This window comes from Alosa pseudoharengus, unplaced genomic scaffold, assembly GCF_046254945.1.
Source record: "Alosa pseudoharengus isolate Yale_2024_CS ecotype anadromous, Long Island Sound unplaced genomic scaffold, YU_APseudo_1.1 YU_APseudo_1.1_scf_4, whole genome shotgun sequence".
Classification (NCBI taxonomy): domain Eukaryota; kingdom Metazoa; phylum Chordata; class Actinopteri; order Clupeiformes; family Clupeidae; genus Alosa; species Alosa pseudoharengus.
In genome coordinates this window covers 1,577,025-1,583,909 of record NW_027468774.1, presented here as the reverse complement: position 1 = coordinate 1,583,909, position 6,885 = coordinate 1,577,025, and the positions used below count along the sequence as shown (strand labels likewise).

Here is a 6,885-nt window from a genome sequence, read left to right as displayed (position 1 = left end):
CCCTGGAAAGAAAGTAGAAATTCTTTTAAAGACAATGGGTCAAGAAAGACCAGTAACAAGCTACAAGGTGTCTGGCTTTGAAGTAGCTGCTCTTGACAGTGACATCTTCCTCAAGCTTCCTGATGTTTTTACACAAAAATCAATCCCTGTGACACATGACAATATGCCGACAGCAAAAGATTTAAGAAAATGGTCTTACCTCGAGGAAGTTGACTTTACTCCTATCAATGCAGGCATCGGGCTGCTAATAGGAGTCAATGCGCCAAGAGCCTTAGAACCTTGGAAAATTATTAACAGTGTGGACGGAGGACCATATGCTGTGAAAACCCTGCTCGGCTGGGTTATTAATGGTCCACTCGGCTGTGGGAGTATGAATAATGCTAATGTTCTTGTCAACAGAGTATCCATCCAAAACTTAGAGAATTTGTTGATAAAACAATACAACCAAGATTTCATGGAACAGCATTATGGAGAGAAGAATGAATGGTCTCAGGAAGATGAGCAGTTCATGAATATTGTGTCTAGTTCAGCCGAACTGAAAGATGGTCACTACCGTTTGAAACTTCCATTCCGCAATGTCAATGTAAACATGCCTAACAATAGGCAAATAGCCTATCAAAGAGCTCAATATTTGTTGAGAAGATTTGAAAAGGATCAAGTGATCTTCAATGAATACCAAGCCTTTATGAATGAGGTCATGGCAAAGGGGTATGCTGAGGTCGTACCTCAGTGTGAACTGCAGCATCAGACTGGCAAGCTGTGGTATTTGCCACATCATGGTGTCTACCACCCACGCAAAAAGAAACTGCGTGTGGTTTTCGATTGTGCTGCAGCATTCGGTGGAACCTCTTTAAATAAGGAACTTCTCCAAGGTCCCGACCTGACGAATACGCTCCTTGGCGTGTTATTCCGCTTTCGTCAGGGGCCTGTCGCATTCATCACTGACGTAGAAGGGATGTTTCACCAAGTTCAAGTAGCAAAGGAAGATATCAACTTCTTGCGCTTTCTTTGGTGGCCCAATGGGGACATCTCTAAAGAACTAGTCGAGCACAGAATGATTGTGCATATCTTTGGTGCAGTATCTTCGCCTAGCTGTGCCACATTTGCCTTGCGGAAAACAGCAGATGACAATCAGGACAAGTATCCAGAAGAAGTCACAAACACTATCAGACAAAACTTCTATGTTGACGACTGCCTGAAGGCTGTCAACAGTAGCCAGCAGGCCTTGTTTTTGTATCAGCAACTCACTGAGCTATGCACAAAAGGTGGCTTCCATCTGAACAAATGGATAAGCAATGATCGCACTGTCCTTGCTGCAATTCCTGAAAAGGACAGAGCGAAAGAAGTGAGAACTTTGGATCTGAGCAAAGAACAGCTGCCGATGGAAAGAGCACTTGGTGTTCAATGGGACGTGGAAATGGATCGATTTACCTTCAGCATTGCCATCAAGTCTCACCAGACAACCAGAAGGGGAATCTTATCTATTGTCTGCTCAATATATGACCCTCTAGGTTTTCTGGCTCCCATCACTCTTGTGGCAAAACTGATCTTGCAGAGCCTATGTAAGCTGAAGCTGAGTTGGGATGAAAAAATATCACATGATGTCGCTCAGACCTGGGAAAATTGGCTTGATTCACTTCATCTTCTGAACAGTCTTGGTGTTAACAGAAGCTTTATTCCATCATGCTTTGGTGACATCACATCTGCACAACTACACCACTTCTGTGATGCTAGTGAGGTTGGCTATGGCGCCGTATCCTACCTCCGGCTAACAAATAGTAGGGATGAAGTCTGTGTTTCATTTGCATTTGGTAAGGCCAAAGTAGCACCTCTTAAGTGTACTACCATTCCCAGAATGGAGCTTGCTGCAGCAGTCTTGGCTGTACGACTAGATCATATGCTTAAAGCAGAACTGCAGTTCTTATTTGCAGATTCTATGTTTTGGTCAGACAGTATGACTGTTTTGCAATACATTGCCAACAAAAGCAAACGATTCAAAACTTTTGTTGCAAATCGAATCTCTGTTATTCACTCTTTGTCGAAGGAGGAGCAATGGAGGCACATCTCCTCAAAGGACAACCCGGCTGATGCAGCTTCCCGCGGCTTATCAGTCAAAGCATTTCTTCAGAACCAAACCTGGTTTAATGGGCCAGAGTTCCTCCACACACACTCTCAGTGGCTAGGAACGACTAAGAACATGGATCTAATCCCGGATGATGACCCTGAGATAAAGCAGGAAGCCTCTGTTCATGCCCTGTCTGCAAAGTCTGTGGAAGAGTCTTGCCCTACCAGCAGACTGCTGTCCTACTTTTCCAAATGGGCAGGTTTGAAACATGCAGTTGCATGGTTTTTAAAATACAAGGACACACTTCAGAAAAGGTGTGAGGAAAAGAAAAATCTGCAGATAGATGTCAAACCTAAAACGAAAAAGAGAAATTGGACTTACCAACTTTCAGTAGATGATCTTAAAAGGGCTGAAACAGCAATAGTCAGTTTTGTGCAAAAACAACACTTTTCTGAGGAAATCTCAAATCTGACTGATGGAAAAGCCATAAAGAAATCCAGTCACCTATTAAAATTGGATCCCGTAATGGTCGATGACATCCTAAGAGTAGGTGGGCGGTTGAGCAAATCTGCATTACCTGATGAGGCAAAACATCCTGCCATCCTACCAAAGAGTAGTCAAATCTCAGAGCTCATTCTTCGCTATGTGCATGAGAAGGTTGGACATAGTGGGAGGAATCATATGCTTTCCACACTCCGACGGCAATTTTGGTTCCCTCATGCAAATGCACTGGCTAGAAGGATCATCAGAGAATGCCTGACATGCCGCAAACAACGTCAAAGACCTGGGGAACAAAAAATGTCGGACCTCCCATCTGACCGAGTTGTGATGGACCTCCCTCCATTTACCCTGGTCGGAATGGATTATTTCGGGCCTATTGAGGTTAAAAGGGGAAGGAATGCTGTCAAAAGGTATGGCGTCATATTCACTTGTTTAACATGCCGTGCTGTCCATCTTGAAGTGGCCCATACACTTGATACGGATTCCTGCATCAATGCCATGAGAAGGTTCATCTGTCGGAGAGGACCGGTCAAAGAGATAAGATCAGATAATGGAACAAATTTCGTAAGTGCAAATCGTGAATTGAAACAAGCGCTATGAACTATGAATCAAAACAAAATACAAAGCACACTCAGACAGGACGGGATCAAATGGACTTTCAACCCACCTTATGGAGCTCATCATGGTGGCGTTTGGGAACGTCTGGTTCAACAAACCAAAAGAATTCTCTGCTCTGTCACCCAACAACAAATAGTCGACGATGAGGCTCTCAGTACCATATTCTGCGAGGCTGAAGCTATTCTGAATGACAGACCAATAACACCATCTAGTGATGACCCAAATGACCTTGAGGCTTTAACACCAAATCACCTTCTGTTGTTAAAAGGGAAGCCCACTCTACCGCCCGGTCTGTTTGACAAACATGAAACATATGGAAGAAGGCGCTGGAAACAAGTCCAGTACCTCAGTGATTTATTCTGGAAAAGATGGGCAAAAGAATATCTCCCCATAATGCAACAGCGCCAAAAGTGGAGCAGTCCGCGGCGAAACTTCTCAGTAGGAGATCTGGTCCTTTTAGCTGATGAGTGTGCCCCCCGAAATTCATGGCCTTTAGGGCGCATTACAGAGACAATAAAAGATTCTAGAGGGTTTGTGAGAAAAGTACGTGTTAAAACACAAACCAATGAGTTGGAAACTATCACTAAGCTATGCCTTTTGCTCGAGGCCAAATAAGGCCTATCACTAAGCTATGCCTTTTGCTCGAGGCCAAATAAGGCCTATCACTAAGCTATGCCTTCTGCTCGAGGCCAAATAAGGCCTATCACTAAGCTATGCCTTTTGCTCGAGGCCAAATAAGGCCTATCACTAAGCTATGCCTTTTGCTCGAGGCCAAATAAGGCCTATCACTAAGCTATGCCTTTTGCTCGAGGCCAAATAAGGCCTATCACTAAGCTATGCCTTTTGCTCGAGGCCAAATAAGGCCTATCACTAAGCTATGCCTTTTGCTCGAGGCCAAATAAGTCTGAAGATCTTAATTTATTGAATGGAATAACTTTCGGTTATGTTTTTTGAATGCGTGTTGAAATGATATTTAATGTTTTCAATGAAAATAATGAAGTATAATGCACAGTAAATGCAAATGTAAAGAATACAATGGACATTAACATATTTGCTGATGCTGGTGCTTATGTTTTTGTTAATGACTATGATAATGGCTTACTTTTGTAAGGTCAACTTCTTTTTGGACTCAATGGACATTTTTGTCTGAAGACTTTTTGAGTTTTTTTTCAACGGCTTTTTCCTTGATGGATTATATTTTTTCGTGAACACATTCGCTCTTACATACACATTCAGACCCACACACATTCGGATGGACTGTTGCATACACAAAGTTCAATGAACTTTCTTTGATATACATAACAATGTGGACTCATTCTGGACATTCATTCCGAATATGAAATGCAATGACAACTGTGTACAATGTTTGGATGGTTTATGGTTTATGCATATTTTTGGTCTATGATATATGAACGTTCAATATGAAGTGGCTATTCAAGTATTTAGTAATTTTTGTTGCACAAGAAATTAGGGGCCGGAATGTTATAGCCATTTTCATTGTTAAAGTCTTGAATGTTATTATTTATATGTATTGGGAAATTCGTTTGGATTAGTTTGGAATGCTTGCAATAACTTAGTTTGAATTATAATTTATTTTTATGTATTTATTTATTTCTGTGCTTAGCACTTTAAGGGCGCACAAGCGATGGGTGACGTAGTGGGAATGACTGCATATGGGGCTGGTGCACCTGAGGTCAGGGGGCATTGAATGCGATTGTGCTTGGTTACAAACATTTTTTCGACCACACAATTTTCTTTTACAAACCACTATAAAACAGTTATTTCGTTAGGACCTTGATGTGGACTAATTTACAACAAGTTTTCATTTACCTTTCGTTGCTGTATGGACCAATAAACATTATTTTTTGCCACGTAAAGGAGAAGGTGCGTTAATCCTGCCAGGCCTATCGTTTCACTGCCACAAAGAACTTTGGACAAAATTGGACGATACAGTGTGCTTTTCAGTGCATGTAGTATTTATAACAGGGTTTAAATAAATGAGTTTATTTTATATAGTTCCATTAAAACCTACTGTACAACAGTTAACTTTTAGGTACTGTTTATTTTACATTAGAATAATATTGGAAGAAAGTACTCACGGATATCATTACTCATCACATAATGATAAATACTAAATTACTACTGTGATTGATTGAAGTTACATTTCACATTCTTCACCAAATTGTAATCTGATATTCAGAATATAACTACTATTTTTTCCACAGAACTGCAAACATGACTTTGTCTCTACAAAGGTATCAATCATGGATAAATGTGTCATCTGTCGTGGACCCTTTGCTCCACTTAAGTGGATTGGCATGAGCTGTAAGGGTGAGTATTTGCTTCTGTTTATTACAGTATCCTAAAAATATTCATAAACCTTAAATTGTTACTTAATTACTGTAAATGTCAGTTTTAAATGTATTTTTTTTTTTGTTCAAAGCAGCTTTTTATATTTTACATTTTCTAGCGCACAAATACTTTCTAGTCAGTAATTACTTACCTCTGAGGGTCGAAACTGATTACCTCACATAGTTACACAGAAGTTCTTGTTTCTGTCAATAAAAAGCTTAAACTAACTTTCCTTTGTCTCTTTTTTATGCATATTTAGAAGCATAATTAATTATTTTAAATGTATTGAGTAACACATGCACCTTTTATGTTCAAAATACTCTAGTTTGCTCCTGCTTCTGGCACAAATCCTGCTACAATATATGGTTCAATAACAGCACTGACTGCCTATCACTGGTAAGTGTATTTGTGGAATTATTCCTAAAGTGTACTTTTAGAGTCACTTTCACTTTCAGTCTTTTTTTTACGTTTTAAGTTAAAATGTTTGCATTTGTTTTTTGTGTGTTTTCTTTTCTTTTCAGACTTCAAGTGATGAGTCGGTGACAGATGCTGATTACCTAACAGATTCTTACTGTTACATTTGTGAAAAACCACCGGCAAAATGTACCCGCCACTTAAAAATTCATGCAAAAGACAATGCAGAGGTTGCTCAGATTTTGGCACTGCCACTCCACTCCAAAGAACGCAAAAGGTTACTGGATAAACTACGGAACAAAGGGAACCACAAACATAATAAAGAAGTTTTACGAAGTGGGACTGGATTGCTAAAAGTCATGTCTATGTGACATGTTTGAGTGTTGTGTACTATGTCCATCTAATACACCTATGTGACATGTTTGAGTGTTGTATACTATGTCCATCTAATTCACCTATGTGACATGTTTGAGTGTTGTATACTATGTCCATCTAATACACCTATGTGACATGTTTGAGTGTTGTATACTATGTCCATCTAATACACCTCCGTGTCATGGGCGTGGCTTAGGTAGCTAATTATTTCTGTCCTCACAATTATGTATAGTGTCAGGTTGTCATATCTTGAGTTCTGTTGTGTGTAAATGAACTTTGTGTGTGTGTGTGTGTGTGAGTGAGTGAGTGTGTGTGTGTGTGTGTGTGTGTGTGTGTGTGTGAGTGAGTGTGTGTGTGTGTGTGTGTGTGTGTGAGTGAGTGTGTGTGTGTATGTGTGTGTGTGTGTGTGTGTGTGTGTGTGTGTGTGTGTGTGTGTGAGTGTGTGAGTGTGTGTGTGAGTGAGTGTGTGTATGTGTGTGTGAGTGAGTGTGTGTGTGTGTGTATGTGTTTGTGTGTGTGTGTGTGTATGTCTGGTGTGTGTATGTGTGAGTGAGTGTGTG

General features: G+C 40.4%; 1 long non-coding RNA gene across 1 annotated transcript; it reads left to right on the top strand.

The window, feature by feature from the left end:
• The first annotated feature begins 5,464 nt into the window (after nucleotides 1–5,464).
• On the top strand, nucleotides 5,465–6,149 carry LOC143103070 (uncharacterized). The gene is made up of 3 exons (XR_012982712.1): nucleotides 5,465–5,515; nucleotides 5,862–5,932; nucleotides 6,058–6,149. It is a non-coding gene; the product is annotated as an uncharacterized LOC143103070 (long non-coding RNA).
• Nucleotides 6,150–6,885: the final 736 nt, after the last annotated feature.